Source organism: Crocodylus siamensis, chromosome 7 (assembly GCF_052110815.1).
Source record: "Crocodylus siamensis isolate JL-2025a chromosome 7, ASM5211081v1, whole genome shotgun sequence".
In the NCBI taxonomy this organism is placed as follows: Eukaryota; Metazoa; Chordata; order Crocodylia; family Crocodylidae; genus Crocodylus; species Crocodylus siamensis.
In genome coordinates, this window is record NC_143401.1 from 12,091,455 (window position 1) to 12,110,653 (window position 19,199).

The window sequence follows — 19,199 nt, forward strand, 5'->3', positions numbered from 1 at the left end:
CCTTCGCTTCCTCGCTGAGCATGCTCACGAGGCTCCACTGCGCCGCAAAAGCACCAAGGCAGCACAGCATTATCTGGATGTGTATGTAGTTATATATGCACGTCCCCGAAGTTTGGTTGGAAAAAAACACAACTACTGACAGTTTGACCCTGAAGGAGAAGGTGGGGATGCCCTCCTGCCTGATAGCCTAGCAGTTAGGGCACATCCCAAAGGGGCAGAAGATCCAGGGTCCAGGCACCCCACCTCTAGAGAGGAGCTGAACCTGTCTCTCCCACTACCCAGCAGAGTGCTCCGACTACCAGCCCACGGGCTAGGCATTGCCCAGAGCACTTCCTTGAAAAATGGCCCACTAATAACCAAGTGGGAAAGATTGGTAGGGGCAGGTAGAAGAGTACAAACTGAAGGAGAGGTGGCTCACTGAGTGGAATAGGCTTTGGATAGAAGAGGGCCTAGATTCTCACTCCTACCCTCCGAGGCACAGGAACTGCCCTACTACTGCTGGTTAATTAATGTGAGCTAAAAGCGAGGGGCAAAAAAGCCCTCTTTTTTTCTCTTCCTTTTTTCCCCGTCAGGCAGTTGCCCACCGGCAGTCCCTCAGTCACTTGGGCAATCCTGTTCTCCTGCAGGAGGATATCGATTCCAAGCTGTATTTGGCCTTATGTCTGGTTTCATCTATTTTATTGTGGAGGTAAGAGAAGTTCACAGGTACAGAGGGTAATGAGATCCCCCCCCCACCCCCACAAAGGTATTGGGAGCAAGAGGCCACACTCCCATTTGTGAAAACTGTCTCCGTAAGTGGTGAAGGGGAGCGTTATTACATTAAAGCAACCATCTCCATGCGCTCACAGCCACTTCAGCGCTGTGGCAGATGGGTGTCTGCAAGCAGGAAGCTTTAGTATGCCACCTTTGATTCATCCTCAGTGATGAAAGAATTAGAGGTCTGATCCTTCAAGACCTTCGGTATCATCACAGGTGCAATCCTGGCCCCACTGAAATCAATGGCAAAACTGATACGTGATCTATATAAAGTGGGGAGAGGAGCATGTTGCATCATGTTTCCAAAGGAAAAAAGCACATTCAGTAGAAATTTCAGGACAACTGGGCACTCCATTAGTCCAGTTGTTAGTTCACAAGACCTGGGTTAAAGGTGCCTTTCAATCAACATATTCTGCTGATCCTTAGCAGAGAGACAATTCCTCGTTTGCAAACTGGCATTTTTGCAGCAAGACGCTTGCAGGCAGAGAAGATGTTAGAAGGGTTTTCTATTTCTTTTCTTTAGAGTGCTAGAAAAAACTAAAACCCGGAGATAATATTCCCATAAAATAGCAAGAGACCTCAATTGCTGGTGATATAGCCATTAGCTACATCCTACAGAATTTACTTACCCTTCTGGGGCCAGATACTGATCTCAATTATACCAATGCAAAGCTGGCGCAATTCTTTCAAAAATCAGTGGATTTACACTCACGTATGATACAAACCAACTCCTCAGCCAGTGTAAATCACAATAGCTCCATTAATTTCAATGGTGCAGTTTACACCATCTGAGGTACTAGTCCTAGCATTAGAATCTGGCCAAAAGGGAAAAAACGCGATTCAGTTTAGTAGGAGGTTAATTTTTTTAACCAAATTTGTAACTAATAAAATTGCTTTAAATCAATACAATTACAGTCATTTCTGACCCTTGTTTTTGACTGAATAAAGTATTACCCTGCACAGTAATATCACTGCCTTCCCCTGGAGTCGTGGAGAATATATATTACAGCATTTATCACAAATATGGCTAGAGTGCACCTTACTGCACTGCCTGGATATTGAATTCCAGAATCAGGGACAAGGACTGGGCGACTGATGATTGCTTGAAGCTCATCTTTTAATAAGATATGGGGATTTCAAATTCATCCCCGGTAGATCAGTAACAACCAAATGAAAGTCAGGGTGTTTGAGCTTTAGTTTGACACAGTGAAGAAGGATGGGTATCCATTGCTGGGAAAAGGCAGATGTCACTCCAAGCCATACTGGTCCTAATTGATTCTCTTTCTTTTCTACATTAGCTTTATAGTTGTGTTGCTCTCCCTATCTACAAGGAAGTTCCTTGGGTTTTACACTAATGCAGTTAAGACCAATTTGCCCCACTCTGTTTTGGAAGGAAATCAGATGTTGCACAAGGTAGAATGCCACTTGATAAATGGCCTTATAGAATTGGGCAAGTGACACAAAATACTTTAGGTGACTTCTACCTCACTTTTTTTTTAATGAATTTGCAGAGGCTGTGTTTGGGACCTGTGCAATGATCATGGCAGAAATGGGGTTTGAGTGACACAAATGTTTATGGAAAGTAGAGCTGTGAAGAGAATGAAAAAATCAAGTCCAGGAAAGATTTTATGATTTTGAAAGTTTCTTCATTCCCAACCAGAAAGAAAAGTCATGAATTCGAAATTCTCCACAAAGAAAATTCCTTTCAGGCTATTCAGAACATTGCATTCCTTTTAAATATTCTTTTCTTTTTTTCAGCCTTCTATAGTTTGAGCTGATAAAAAATAAAATAGATTTGAAATGAATCTTGAAAAGCACTTTAATTTTGATCGAACAACATTTTGAAATGGAATATGGTCCCATCAGTGCTTTTCTGATTACTTGCAGTGAGAAGACCATTCCACGTTGCATGTTATATGAACATAATGTGTGTTATGGCAGGAGGAACCAGGGCAAAGTCTGCAGAACTGTGGGGACTGTTAATGTAGACTCCCAGAAACTCCTAGGGGCTGAAGGCAAGGGATAAAGGAAGAGGAAATTTGAGGCTGGAGTAAGGGGAAGAGGGAGCCCTGCCAAGGGTGCACAAAGAAGTTGGTCAGCCCTACACAGAGGAGTGCTCAGTGGAGCTGGAGAGCTCACTGGCTCAGTCAGCCAGGACTGTGAACTGAAGAAGCTGAACTAAGATTTAGGGACTGCTGTTTGAGTGCCCTAGGAACTAAAGGCTTGTTTGGGGACACCTCCACAGGAGTGTGGTGGGGCAGGAGGGGAGGGGTGGAAATTAAGGTGCTGAGTGTATGTTACTACAGTGTTGATGTTTCTTTACCTTTTACCTATTCCTTTCCTTTGCGCCACTGGCTTGTGACCCTAACTCCCGTGATTTTCTAAAAAGTGGGAATTCCTCCTTGCTTCTTGTGCCAGGTTCTGGGGTTGCAGGGTTGGCATACAAGTATTTGTGGAAATCAGTAGCAGATTACTTCTCTGCTTGCAGAGAAGAGAAATTAATGATGACACTGTGACTCTAACAACATTAGGCATGATCAGAGTATACCTAACTCACTTCTACAGCAGTTCCATTCAGAAACAACACTGATGAAAGAAGGCACATCGGGCACCCAGCATGTTGTGCCTGAAGTTAAGGGCCACCTAGTTCATCCTTAAGGCCTTTTTTTTTTTTTTTTTTTTTTAAAGATGATCACTTGTTTTGATTCTTTCTGGCACTGGGCTCCTGGGAGGCAGTATCCTGCCAGCAACAGTTGAGCTACCGGACCTGATGTTGTGAACCAAGAGCACTGTGCAGACCGGTCCCCAACACGGCTGGGACGTGGATGGGGTGTAAGGGAGGCAGAGCCCCAGATCAATGGGATCTTGCACCGTGAGTAACCCTATGGAACACCTCAGATTGCATAGTTGGCTTCTCCCATCTTTATTGTATCATCTGAGGCATGGCAGGTGAGTGGGAGGTGTCCCTGCCAAGGGGAGGTAGATCCTTCATGAAGGTAGCCCATGACAGTTCTGTTGAAAACCCATCTAAACACTTGAATAAAAGCCACATTTTCAGCCATTCCTAGTACATAAGTACCATGCCCTACCCTGGGATGCTTTAATCACTAGATCTGTGTGGAGGACCGACGTTCTGCTTCACAAAAAGATTGGGATTTTGGAAGGTAGTTTACTTATAATTAGGAACAAAACCTCAAAAACACTGAAATTTTCTGGAAAGAAAAATTCTGGAAAATATTCAATGTGAGTGAATTGAAATGTTCCCTTCTGTCAACATCCCAGTATCAAACTTAAAAAAAAAAAAAAAAATCAAAAAAATCAAAATTGTATTATATTACAATCTGCAATAAAATAGTAAAAATGAGAAATCACTTCAAAACCCCAATTTCATTTTAAACATTATCTATCGTAATCCAACATTTCAACATTTTCAGAACTTTGTTTCCAAGTTTCTTTTAAAACTCAGCGCTGTCAATATCCACCCAAGTTTGTGAGGGGTTTTGATTTTGATGGGCTTGAATATTATGACAGAATAGTTTCATTGAGCTATATCTAACCAAGTCCACTTAGCACCACACATGTGCTGAACTTCTGAAAATCTGGCTGTTCACTTTCTTGTCAAAGTGGGAATGGGAACCAAGCTCTTCTGGAATCATAGTTCCTAGAGCAGAAGGATGGTCTTTGCACATGGTGCATGATGGGTATATTTAACATGCCTGCTTCTTCTCCTGAAAGCACATATCCAGTCCACATCAATAGGCCTGATTCAGTATGCTTAAAATGTTCCTTTTAAAAGGAGCCTCACCTCTGGAGCTCTGCTCCCTGCTACTTTGTTTCTCTTTTAATGTGAAACACCTTTAGTGCATTAAACAGTTTTGACATGCAAGTCTTGTCACTTTATGAGGTGGAAAACACTTGCTGTCACCAGCAAGTGAATAATCACAGCAATGAAAAATTAGCCATGAAGAGCAAGGCCTATACATTACTGTGCTAATTATAAACATTGACACATTCATACATCAGAATTAATTTCTAATAGAAAATAGGAGATGCTCTGTTTCCTTCGTCAGAGCTGTCATACTGAGTAGTTTGCAAGTGGGGAATCATCATCCACTCCCTTATCAAAATAACTAAATAATATTAGGAACCCCTGCCCATTTTAGCACTCCCTCCCATGAACTAATTATTCAGGACTAAGTTTAACCAAGATTATATATTTCTGCAGGAGAAAAACAGGGAGTAGGAATCTTCTTTCTGGACCTACATTGTCTACCTAGACCCTAGATTCAATCACACAAGGGTAAGTAACTATTGTACCTCTGCTAAATCCTACCCAAGAGTAGTCAAGATGGGAGTGGACAGGAATGGGCCAGAACTTTGGCTACAGCTTTTCCATTTGGGGGCTGTACCATGAGCCAGTATGGGAAGAGGAAGCAGTGGCTCACATTTGTAATGTTATGTAGGCTAGTAGATGGTGCACTGGACCATGTGTTAAGAGATCAGGAATTTTAGTCCCGTCTCTGCTACTAATTTATTTATGACATTGGGCTACTCACTTCCCTAATGGTTCTCTTTTTACCTACCATCTGATTTGCAGTCTACATAGATTATAAACTCTTTGACCTCCTGAGGAAGTACAAAATCTAATATACCTTTCAAAATCAGTTTAATCTGATCGAGAGTCATGAACCCTGAAATTCTTTAATCACAGGCATGTGACTGTCATGTAGTATAACTACAGAGCAGAAATAAGGGTTGCAAGCTGTGGGGTTTTTTCAGGCCTAGTATGTTTGGATGTTAAGTGTAGCTTTAACTCAAAATTTCCTGGATTTTCAAAGCCTGGTTTGGAGAGAATTACAACATCCCCATAATTTGTTTATTTCTCAGATTGATACTTTTTCTAGATATACAGTCACTAACTCAAAATTATCTTAATGTAGTTGGCAGACATACGTAACATTTTTAGGGTGAATAATTTGTTAAGTAAAGTAAAAAAAATGTGGTTTTGCATCAACCAAAATTATTTGTAAATTCAAATCAAGAAATAGCTTTGGGAAGGCAGGCAGGCAAGAAAAAAGTTGAACTTTTATTTTGAAAATACAGTACTCTTGAAATTTGCTCAAATTGACTGTTTTTTTTTTAAAGAAGCTCAAATGAATTTTTTTGATTGACCCAAACTATTTTCTTTATGTTATTTTCATTTAAATCAAGAAATAAAAGCATTTTCATTTCAGGTCAAGCCATTTAAAAAAAATCTGGTTTGTCCAGTGAACCAAAAAAATCTATTATCATCATAGATGCAGTAACTAAGTCTCCAAGATGCAATGCATCTTGAGGAAGGGCAGTTTACTGTTCTGTTCTTTGTTCTGCTCTGTGCCTGAAACCACAGTCAAGTCATGTATTTATTTTACCAGCCTTTTTGTTTGTTAGCATTCAGAGAAGATGCAACCCAAGCCTCAGCTGTGGACAGAATATAGTTAAAGGCCGGGCCTCTGGCTTCCACTGGAACACAAGATCCATGTGGAATTACCTAGCTTAAGTGTGCTAAGGAATAAAATGTTAAGTGCAGGTCCCTTTTCTCAGTTTAGTTGGCTGGATGAGAGAAACTCCACAGTAAAAGGACAATAATAAAAGTGTTTTTAACCCTTTGCTCTAGCTTTATCTGGAACTTTGCTCATTTGAAAAATCCATCTCTTTTTAGAGTGTGTTCACATCTCATTACATGCAGCCGATCAGGAGACAGTAGCTGGACAAACCTCTTGAATTAATTGTTTGGATCAATTGGAAATTGGTCAACAAAACTGATCTTCAACCAGTTTATGGCTTCTTTAACTTGGTTGTGTAAAGTATCTGCTTTCAGCCAAAAAGTTCAGGGTTCTTGTTTTGTTGTGTCAAAAAGCTCAGTGCACCCAAAGCAAAGTATTTCATAGTTATAGTTTCATAGTTTCTAGGGTCGGAAGGGACCTGAGTAGATCATCTAGTCCGACCCCCTGCCATGGCAGGAAAGAGTACGGGGGTCAAACAACCCCAGCAAGGTGTACACCTAGCCTCCTCTTAAAGACCCCCAAGGTAGGAGCCAACACCACTTCTCTTGGAAGTTGGTTCCAGATCCTAGCCACTCCAACAGTGAAGTCGCGCCTCCTGATATTTAGCCTAAATCTACCCTCTGCCAGCTTGTGACCATTATTCCTGGTCACTCCTGGTAGTGCTCAGGGGAACAGGGACTCCCCCAATGCCTGCTGATCCCCCCTGACTAGTTTGTAATAGGCCACTAGATCCTCCCTCAGCTTTCTCTTGTGGAGGCTGAACAGGTTCAGGTCCCATAGCCTCTCCTCATAAGGCCTGACTTGCTGCCCCCTGATCATGTGAGTGGCCCTCCTCTGGACCCTCTCCATGTTGTCCACATCCCTCCTGAAGTGCGGCCCCCAGAACTGGTTGCAGTACTCCAGCTCCGGCCTGACCAGTGCCTCATAGAGGGGGAGGATCACCTCCTTGGACCTGCTCAAGATGCATCTGTGGATGCATGACAAGGTGTGGTTGGCCTTCCTGACTGCATCCCCACACTGCCGGCCCATGTTCATCCTGGAGTCAATGATGACGCCAATATCCTTTTCCGCCTCTGTACTGACAAGAATGGAGCTCCCCAGCCTGTAGGTATGGTGCCGGTTGTTCCTCCCCAGGTGCATCACTTTGCACTTGTCAGTGTTGAATCCCATCCTATTCTCATCCCCCCCACCCCTGTAACCTGTATAGGTCCAATTGCAGCCATTTCTCCCTTCTAGCATGCCCACATCCCCCCACATCTTGGTCTCATCAGCAAATTTGAACAAGGTGCTTTTTACCCCCTCGTCCAAGTCATTTATGAAGATGTTGAACAGTGCAGGCCCAAGGACCGAGCCCTGGAGGATCCCACTGCCCACATCCCTCTAGGTCGAAAATGACCCATCCAGCACCACTCTCTGGGTGCGGCCCTGCAGCCAGTTGGCGACCCATTTGACTGTGTGGGTGCCGACATCACAGCCCCCCAGTTTCTTAATGAGAACAGGGTGAGAGACAGTGTCGAAGGCCTTCCAAAAGTCCAGGAAGACTATGTTCACTGCTACCCCTGCATCTAACGATTTGGTGATCTGATCATAGAAGGCCACCAGGTTGGTCTGACAGGACCTGCCTCTAATGAACCCATGTTGGTTGCCCCTATGCATGATCCTTCCTGCTGGCCCCTTGTGGATATGCGCCAGAATAATTTTCTCAAAAAGCTTGCCCAGGATCGAGGTAAGACTAACTGGCTTATAGTTTCCCAGGTCCTCCTTCTTCCCCTTTTTGCAGATGGGGAAGAAGAATAAAACATTTGACGGTTTCAGATAAAACATTTGACTCAGATATAACCTAGTGCCTCACAGGAGCTGAGACGTTATTCCCAGTGTCCCCATTTTCTTTTTCCAGGTTCTCCTCCAGATTTCAGTAACCCCAATGCACCACAGCATTACAGCTCTGACAGCACGTTCCAACCTTCACCGATAGTGAGGAAGCCATGGTACATCATGAGGGAAACATCAGAATAACCAATCTTCCCCAGTGCGACTCCCAGCGTAACCCCACTGAAATCAAGCATGGTACAAATAAGTCAAGTGTGGCTCTCCCCCAACATGCCGCCAATCCATGCAGCAAAAAAACTGCCCCATCCCGAGTGGTGTTGAGTCGGGGGCCAGTCACCTGTGTCCTAAGGTCTGTGTAGACCTACCCAGACTGCCTGACTGATTACTGGTGAATCACTAAAGCCTGAGTTCAAAGGTCTACCATTTAGGCATCACAGATATTCTCAAAACTGCTCAGCTGTTATAATCTCTAGGGGCTAAGTCCTATTTCCCTCTATGCATCCAAATGGCATGTATGCAGCCATTTAAGTACAGTTTTTGGCGAATACAGAGAATCCTCAGCTGTCTGGCTAACCAGTGTCATGGCCTTTCACACCCACTTAGCCTTCATATTTTCACAGATACCCCACTTAGGTCTTCTGGCTGTGCTGTCATTCAACCATAATGCCCACTTGGTGATTTTGCATTTAGTGTCTACAGCAAGAGACACTGGGATCATAAGGAGGTTAAACAGGTTTGCTGCAGGGGAAGCTGGGTTGTGAAGGAGAAAATTCATGTTGAAATACAAGTATGATTAGGAAGAAGCCTGAAAAACCCAAATGCACATGGAGCACATGGTCAGATTGTTCTCAGTTCTATCCAGTCCTGGAGGCAGGATTTAGGTCCAGATATCATCCCCTTCCCCCGCAACTGTCTCTCTCATGCACATTTTACACCTTTGACTTCAATGGAGTTAGCATTACCAGAGCCGGAAAAAATGTTTCACATAAAGCCTTTTTGGTAAAAAAGGCAGGTTTAAAACATGGAAGTATTTTGAAAATCTATACAGATGTTTCCTAATGGTTTAATTAAGCGGGGGAAGTCGGGGACCTTTAAAAACATTTGAAAAATATGGAATTCTATGTTAAACATTTAAACATTTCGCATTTTTGGTTTGAAATGGCTTCTTGTTTCAAAATTTCATTTAATCATATTTAAAGACATCAAAATTATTTAAAATAACCCCAAATATAAATGAAATCCTTCATTTCAGATCAAATAAAACAGTTCAGTGTCTTTAAAGTGAAATATTTCCTTTGACCCTACACTTATTTTTTAACTTTTTACTTCATGAAAACATTTTGAAATTTTACATTTTTGGTTCCAAGCCTCTATTTTTTTATTTTGCTTTAGCTTTTTCAGCTTGCCAACCAACTGAAAAATCCATTATTCACCCAGTACCCCGGGGCTGTGCCAAAGCTCAGAACCAGCTGTAACGTCAACCACGTAACTCAGAGGATGTAACCATCCTCTCCCTTGCCTAGATAGAGCTCTATTGCCTTAAACTCCTGCATCGCACTGATGGTAGTAAGGAAAGAATCAGTTCCACCGTGTACTACTAAATATTTACGTACAGTAGAAGAGAGTAAAGTGCTTTTGAAAGTACATTGCATCTCAGACTGGAAGACAGGATGGTGCTGTTGAGGTTCCATGGTACCAATTTCATTAGAAAGTAAAGGTAGAAAAACCATAATGTGGCCTGACAATCTGTCATCAATTTCCATTCAAATATTAAATTAAAGTATGAAAAGCCAGTGACTATATATCCAAAGCAAATGCAATGTGTGGGAGGATGCATTTAGATGCAGGCTGATGTTCCACTCCATTGGCAAGTCCCCCAGTATTTTTAATTTTGCTCAAAGTGGCAACTTGTTGGGGAACTGCTCGATGTGGACTTCTGGCCAGAATCTCAACTTAACTGTCTGAGATATAGGAAAGGTCATATGAGACTCTTATTCATGTCCCTCTTCACCCTTTCTAAGCTGTGAACACACATGGCTGCAAGCAGCTGTGATTTTGCTACTGAGTTATGACAACCCTAGCTCACTTTGTTAATCGCATCTGCTGCTGCACTTTTTAATAACAGCATTTACTTTAAGCGCGTATTTCACCTATCAACACATGTAATAGGTGTAAGGTTGTGTACCGTTGCTTTAAAACTCTAGCAGGAAACAAGGCATGAGAGCCTAGAGAGCTATCTAAACAGAAGTTCTTCATGAAAGCAGAAAAGGACAAAGCATCTTTAGGGAAATCCCTATTTTCTTTATTCTAATAAGGTTTTTTTCTTTTTTGTGTTAGATGAAAAAGAGACTCTTCCTGCAGTTATTACACACCTTGCATGCCCTTGCTAATGAATTCACTGATGCTAAGCCCATACTTCTAACCTTTGGTGGACACATTTTGCCCTCAATTATAGGAACTTAGAACAGGAAGGGAACTTCTGCTAATCCCTTGATGTAATGGGCAACTATGTTATTCACGGCTTGCAGCCCAGATCTGGCCCATAAAGAAACTGGATCTGGCCTGTGGCAGCTCTGATAATCCACACTATGCTACAGGCACATCAACCCAAGCAGCATCCCCAGGGTCCTACCTCCTGCCCTTTTCTATCTATTCTCTTTGCAGCATTTGCTGATCACCAGGTGAGGAGGAGTGGCAGGGAGGGTTCAGGAGTGTGGCCCCTGTGTGGGAGGCGGAAAGGAGGAGGTCACAGGAAGCGACCCTTGATGGCAGAAGTTTGACAACCCCCGATGTGATTTGCGTCCATTCATAAACAGATTGAGCTTAAACACACATCTAGAGTACCTCCATAAGCTTAAGTAGAGTGATTACAGATTTACAACATCATAACAGGGATCAGAATCTTGTCCTCTAGCTGACATTTTGAGATTTTCAGGTACCATCCTAAAGGATTCAGGAAATCTGCACTAGGAAAGTATTCTGTTACTGTGGTAGACTATCCCGATGAGTATCCATGGACCATTAACTGGTATTTACCTTTGATTCTTTCCTTAATGTCAAGCTTAAAGCCACCATCCCTTGTGGCTGTTTGCTCGCTATAAAGTATATTTATACACCTCTAGAAAAAGCTAGTCCCATGAGGAACAGATTGCAAACTAGTGTCAGTAAGTTACAATACCATCAACACCCAGATGGAAAACTCACCCGAGGCTACACTCCTCGCTTTCCTTAAGTCATTTCATAGTCAAAGTCATTGTCTTCCCCCATTACCCCTCCTTCAGGATATAGTGTTACCGAACAGACTGAAGAGCAGGATCTAAACCTAAATGAAGGAGTGCCTTCAAGAAACAACATCTCCAGCCTGAGAATGCAAGAGGACTGGGCCAGAGACTTAAGGGTTACTTTCACTCTCATGCTGGATTTAATTTGGCTTGGAGAAACCCAGAAGACTAGTTGCTCGGTCCTTAGAGTGAGCATGTTTTCCCATCATTAAGTCACTATTCAGAGCATATATTCCCATCATTAAGTCACTCTCAGTAGTATAATCTTGTGGGGACACCGGTCATGGGCCTGCTTCAGAGGCAGCACCAGAAAGCTAGTCCCTTCTGGAAGCCTGCGCTGTCCAGGAAGCCTGTGCTGAGACAGCAGCAGCCCATGCCATAACCACAACTGCAGCAATCCAGCATGAGGTGCTGAGCACTTGCTTCTTCCACTACACCTCTCGCCTCTACCCCAGCACTGTTCAGGGTGCCAACATTTTGTTACAGCCTCGATCCCCCCGATTAGGCAAATCTTGGTTATACAGTAGAAAAACCTTGATGTCAAGCTTGGGTGGCCAGCAACCAGCACAACTACAAATCTCCAGCGCCGGACAAAAAAAGGCTGTTTGAAATTATGCTCATTTCTGGGTACCTGCCACTAAGAGCTAATAGGCAGCACAGGAAGGGTTGGAGAGGTTGTGATATGCTCTCAAGCATACGTGAGCAAGCTGCAACTTAAAATCTTGCAAAGAGAAAGTGAGAAATGAAAGTAGCTCCATGGATATATCCAAGCAGAAAACATCCCCCACGTCTCAACTGCAAGGAACCCCCAGAAGGAGCCTGATATGTTTTCTGTCAGATGAATGCACTTTCATCTCTCCCCTGAAGGAGGTGTGAGTTTGATTAATCAGTCTCATATCCTCTAGCAAAGCTGTTTCTGACATAAGAACGAAGCCTGGAATCAGTGAATATGTGTTTCATTGCATAACTGACACCCTCCATTCATGCAGCAATTCAGGACTTTTAAACAAACATGGGGGGTGGGAAAGAAGGAAAAAAGAGGTATTTACAGGAGAGAATAGAGCCCTTTGTGAAAACAATATATTTTCTCATAAACCTGGAATGGCTACAGAACTACCTAGAAAAGAAACCAGCAGAGAGCAGTTGAGTTTTATTAACCTCCTTTGACAGATGGAGGGATTGAGATCCAGAAAGACTAAAGCCAAAGCAGTCAGTTTTGGGTGCTAAGGCAAGGCACTTCCATGCTTTTCACGGATGCTCCTGAAATTTAGAGATTTGATACAGCACCCAGTGGTGTCAGCATAGGTATTTTTCCCATTAACTTGGGTGGGCTTTGAGATTTTGCCTTGGAGGTGAGCAGCCCAAAACAGATACCATAGTTAGTAGTATATTTGTAATCATTTTTAAAAAGGGATAGATTCACAAGGACTTGGGCAACTGAAAAGGCACTCAGGAAGTACCCAAATCAAGCCATTGACTAGCACTAGGATTCACAAAGCCCCCTTCCTAGTGCTGTAGGTGCTTAAAATCCCAAAATTTCTGCTAGTAATATCCTGTAGGTCATCTTTTTCAGCTGTTGGCCATACACAGCAGTGTTTCAGCCCTAACTGCTATCCTGCTCTGTGATTATCAGGTTCACAAAATGGCGATTCATTAGCTAGGCTACTGGTGAGGCTTGATCTGTACAAAAGCTACCTCTGACTTGATGCAACCTGTGAAGGAGGTATTGGTGGTAGTACTTCTCCTTTTACTCACTAGCCTAGATTCAGGGCTACTACCTGGAATGTGAGAAACCCAGAGTTAAGTCCCTTTTGAATCAATGTATTTGTGAACTGATAGCACTCCCTACCAGCTGCTTTCACATAATCTACAACCATACTCTTTTCAAGCTCTCAAACTGGTCATTTGTTCTGAGTACTCCTGAGCAAAGGTCAAACAAATAAAAAAACACATAGCCTTTCCCTTCAGGCTAACAAGCAACCCTATACCTCTCCACCAAACATTCAAACTTCTGTCTACTCTCTTTCAACTCACCCCTTTTAATAGTCCCAGCTGGGGATCCACCCAGCAGCCTGATCCCCTCCACCTGTGCCTCATCAGCCAGCAGTGCTAGCTACACCTCCTAGGCTCCTAAAGGGTTTGTGTCCTGCCATAGCATCCTGTAACAGTGTTCAAACCCAGCCGAGGGCGCTCTGCTACTCCTGTTGCAACTAGCCTGGTTTGCACAGAATGCAGCATAAATATTTGGTGGAGCAGGGACTTATTCTTGACTCTCCCACATCGGTGCCCAAACCACCAGGAGCTAGTGTATGATTCACCTGTTTTGTGTCTCTTTCTGTTTGCATGAGACCTGATGTGGCAGGCATTCTCAGGATACACTTACTGGTTTTGGTTCCAGAGGCAAGATAAACTGAGGAGCGAATCCTGCTGAAGTTGGATCCTGCTATTGCATGCATCTCAGTGCCATCAGGAAAAAGTCCCTTTTTTTTAATAAGAGATGATAGCATTTCCTGTGCTACATAGATTGTTTGCTCTGCAGGCCACACACTGTTCTTTTCCACATCTGTGTATAATGCCTGGCACAACGTGTACTCAAGCAGTGCTAGAGTTTGGAGACACTATGGTAAAATGGATCTGAAGTCTGCAGCTGGCTTGTTGATCATTACTGTGGCATTCAGTACATTAGAAGGGAGAAGAGGGGTTGCTTGCTTTATTTTGTTCTGTGGTTTCTAAGACTATCTTCATCTTGTATGGGGTGGACACTGATGGCAGATCATCTCAGAGAGGACCCTTTGGACAGGTCAGAGGTAGATCACATTCTTGGAGTACTTTACTAGTAAAGTTACTTTCTAACTTTACTTGGAGTTGGAAAGCTAGGCAGTGAAACACTGCTACATGATTCCTCCCCAAGTCTGAGAGAAGTGGGTGAAATGGGCACTGATTCAGCAAGGTACTTACTAGAGCAAACCAGAGACCGGTGCTTTCACTTAGGAAGGATTTTGATATTGCCAAATGTGATTTTTGTGCAGATCAGGAGTATACAATAAGATGTTTTGAAATTCTCCACACAAAGGTATCGGCTCCAAGCCTTGTAGCAGCCCTGGAGCTAATGCCCCTGAAAGCCCTGGAGTCCCCAGACTTGAAGTAGTTTACCTGGTTACTCCAGAGCTGCAGATCCCAGAGGGCATAGCAATCACAGCTGACCATTTAGCAGAAAGACTCCTGAGGTGCTGGGTGGGCCAGCTGAGAAGAACCAGTTTCATCCAAACTTCGGTGAAGCTGGAACATCCTTTGTGAAACATCTCAATTTTGCCCCAGCTGAAAAACACTGACACAACTTTGGTTTGTTCTTCCGACCACTTCTGATGCTTAAACCGGCACTGAGTGTCAGTACAACTGCTCCTTTGCTTAGAGTTGCTTAAACATCTTGCTCACTTGACATCCTGGTGGCTGACACAATAAATTCAGTGTGTCTGTGGTTATAACCCTCTGAGAAATTGTCCCAGCTAAAGAATCTGAAGGAATCTCATCTCATCTTGTATTATTCGTTGACCGCATATATGACGCTGTCAATATCTAGGTAAGAACCATCACAACAATTTGATGTACCGCACGGCTGATTCCATCCACACTATACAAAGTCCCCGAGCCCTGACCTTGATTTTCTTTCATCACCGCCTGTGCTTACAAGATAGCGGCTATCTCTTTTCAACATTGGCTTGTTACACTCTCCTTAAATGCTTTCATTGCTAATATTTTCCAATGCTGAAATGATGTTAGGAGAAGCATCACAGAGCTGTGGATGCTTTGTTTATTCTGCAAGAATAAGGCTGCCCTTTCCCCATGCAACAGGAGGACGGCAGTTTGCAGAAACCACACTTTGCGGGGGGGTCTCTTGATATTGAAAGCTTGTACTCCAGCAAAATAAATAAATAAACAACCAAATAAATAACTCGGGTCATTACATGCTTGAGCAGCTTCTGGAACAAGAACAGGCTGTTCATGAATATTCTGGCAAGTACAAGAAGGGCAAGATTGATAGAACCCGCACCTTCCCCAGCTTTTTATCATCCATGTAATTAATACTCACCGCCCCATTTTAGATTGGAAATTCTGGGCAAATTTTGCATACTAAACAGAGCAGGGAATTTAGTCCCATCCCCCCTCCCCCCAGCAAATTGGCCTACTTAAAGATGTATCTCAGTGGAATATTCTCTGGATTCTCCTGTGTCCTGAGTCAATGGGAGCACTTTGAATCACTGAACCAGGACAGCAGGGTGTGTAAGCTTTATTGATCTGCACTGCCTGGGTAATAACAAAGAGCTGATGAAAGCCCCAAATCCTTTACCAGCATGCTGCAGGATCAGAATAAAGCCTGGGAGGGCTTATCTGTAGAAAACTGCTTCTTTGTTCGTTACAAAGTCCTGGTCAGGAATCTCTAAGAGCATTGTATGCTCTGAGCTTTACTTAGTGTATGTATCCAAAGGCTCAGAATGGTTATCTGACCTGTATGCAAACTATGTCTGCACCGGCTGGGAAATCTCATGAGAAAAGAATTGCACACCATGAAAAACAATAACTGATACGGCTGGTCATGTGCTATGCTGACAATTCATAGCATCCATGATCACTGCTCTGGATCACTGCTAGTCATTCAAAATAACTGGAACATATGGGCAGTGACCCAGAGCAAGTGAAAAAACATGGCTATGATGTCCAGTCCCAGGTGGGAATACTGAAAAACTTTTCATGCAAAGGTCCCATGGGTTCTCTTTCTGCTTCCAGGTGGAGAATGGATGGGCAAAGGTGCAACAAAGATGGAAAATAATAATTATCCAAAGATTTCTGAGCCTCAGTTAATGTAAATGTTCAATACAGATTCTGCACAAGGATTAAAGTGCAGAAGGTCTAGAGGTGAGTTGCTTCCAGGATAGGAATATCTTCACAGGGACAAAATACTGGAAAATAAAGGGTTTTTTTGAAAAGAGACAACAAAAAAACAAGGTCCGGAAATAAAAACCAGATGAATTCAAATTTAGAATGCCTAAAAATGTGAATAATTATCTATCAGAAAACTACCGGAGTAGATTTCCCAACTGCTGACGTCTTGACAGGATGACTGACGACCTTTCTGGAAGTTGCTTTAGTCATTCACAAGTGAATGGGCTCAGTACAGGTAGAGCTGGATGAAAATCTGCCTGTAGTGATCAACATGATTCAGAGATTGGCAACATGTTTGCACTGGGGGTAGCCTGAACAGGAGCTAGCTCCTAAAACTGGCTGCTTCCAACCTGGCTTGCACTGAAGCCAGAGTCACAGATCCACCCCTTTCAATGCTGCTGCTGCCACTTTCCCATTGCTAAAATGCCACCAAATCCCCCCCAATCACCAAACACCACAGAAGCCTCCCAGCTCCATGTGCCAAATAAAGTACCTCTGCAGGCCAGATCTGGCCCATGAGCTGTAGGCTGCCACCCTCTGTACTACAACTTTTGGTGACCCTTTTTTGCTCTTCAGATCTCTTACTTTATTAATACAGAGTGTTAAGGGGAAGAGTAGAAAAGCAAGTTCTGTTGTCCAAACTAATTGGTTTCAATCTGTCTGTCTAGGTAGATACAGGGCCCCCTTTCACTGGAGTGTGTCAGCATCGATAATGACATGGAGCAGAGACACAGGCCACAAAGATCAGTCACAATACATTCCTGTGGCATGCTTCTGGAGCACCCTGCCACTTATGATTGGCTCTATACCTATCAGCCACTCAAACCCTACTTTCTTATCTAGATAATAAAATTAGGTAGGAACCCAAACGCGCCATCAATACTGAAAATGACAAGGCGACAGGACTGAACCACACTGTTATTGCTCCTGGAAGACACATTTTTTGCACTTGCATTTGAATTTTTCAAGAACCGCAGCAGAAATCAATATGAAACAGTTGACAGATGTAATCTTATCAGGTTTTCAGTGTTCTTCATGGAATATGTCCCCATGTACAAATTACAAAATGCTCCATCTGTGCTAACTGGATTGAAATGTCAACCACACTCTTAGTGGAGTGAGGCAGGATTTGTGTACTGCGTTTGAGGGTATGTTAGATTAGCAATGACTATGTTCTGGTTTTAAATTCTAATTTCATTTTCTTTTACTGCAGCAAAAATACAATATTTATATATGTAACTGCATTAGATCAAGTGCTATATTAGCAGCATTGGGAAAAATATTGATGACTAATGCAAATTAATATTAGATTCATAGGGTAATGCCAAAGAATAGTATAGATAAACAATGTTAGCAGCCAGAGATACTTCTGTGCTTTGATATGTAAAATTATACATATGCATATACATAAAGACATACATATACATAATTAAATACCTACTGGAAGTGTGTAATTGGTCAAGCATAGGGATAGATATTTAGATTAAGATAGGACTAAAAAAAGTGCTGAAGTAATTAAAAAAAACTCTCTCCTCTCTTGCTTAGAGGTAACTAAGTCAGCCAGTCACTACTGCTGAATGTTCACTTGCTCCTCCGGCTTTCTCATTCCCATGTAGATACTAGGGCTGACATATTATGTGTGTCTTTGAACAACGTCTCATTCAGGCTGTTTGAACCTTTGCAAACAAGTCACCATAAACAAAAGCAAAACTTTTACATACAAAAGGACCGGTACATCTATTGTGCACAAATGTCTTAAACCTGAGACATTCCTGACTGCAACAGACCCCCTGATTCTGCTCTCACTCACTCACATGAAGATTATCTCAATCCAGTTACTCCAGGCTTTGCTCAGATGTAAGTATGGTCAGAGTCTCATCCCCTGGCCTACAAATGCAACTGGCCTTTCAAACTATTTATATTTCCCACTTGAATCACCAAAGCATTTTCACAGTCTTCTATTTTCTAAAGACAGATGGCTAGGAGGCAAATGTTTAAACCCTATTTAGTACCTAGACATTATAAGCAATAACAGAAGACCCTAGATCCCTATGCCCATGATAAAACACAGCACAGTTGTTGATCATGAATAAATGGGGGAGCACAGTGTCAATAAAGAGAAATATTTGGTCTCTGGGGGTTTATATATAGACCATCAGTACAGCTCTGCTCTTCAGTTTTCCGTGCAACTATTCAGCCCATCCAGTTACTTTATATTTTGTCTGGCTTCATGAATATTTAAAGTAAGAAATCCAGCCTGAATTTTTTTCTAGGAAACGTATGCTTGCAAACTCCCCTAATTTATGCAAATACAGGGGATGAAGAGTTTCGCTTCATTGTTACAAATTAAAAGTTCTCTGACATTTCCAATTAGCTGGAGAGAAAAGCAACAAAACTATAAATACATCAGAAAGCCAACCAGTCCCTTCCCCATAAACACGATGCCTCATCGCCAGGCCAAATGGGAAGGCTGAAAGACGTGCTTATTACGAAGAAGATTAATGACACCGTTGCATTGTAGCCAGTGCTCTGGGAATCTAATAGAGAGTTCATGGCAGGCAGAGAGGTGGAAATCCTTACACAATAAAATATCAATTACGTGAACCCACTGTGTCTGTTGCATGGATCGTGCAAAGCGAGCATGTCCCTTATCTGCTGATCTAAACCTAAAGCTAGAGAGAGGAGCTTTAATATATCCAAGTGGGATTGATTGACAGTGCCCTGGTTTGTGTCAGGCAAAAGACATGTGAGGACTGAAACACCCTTTGCTGCTATCAGCAAAGCTGATGACGGGGAGCAGGGAGCTGGCTGAGGTCAGGTTTGCTGTAAGCACCTCTGTCAGATA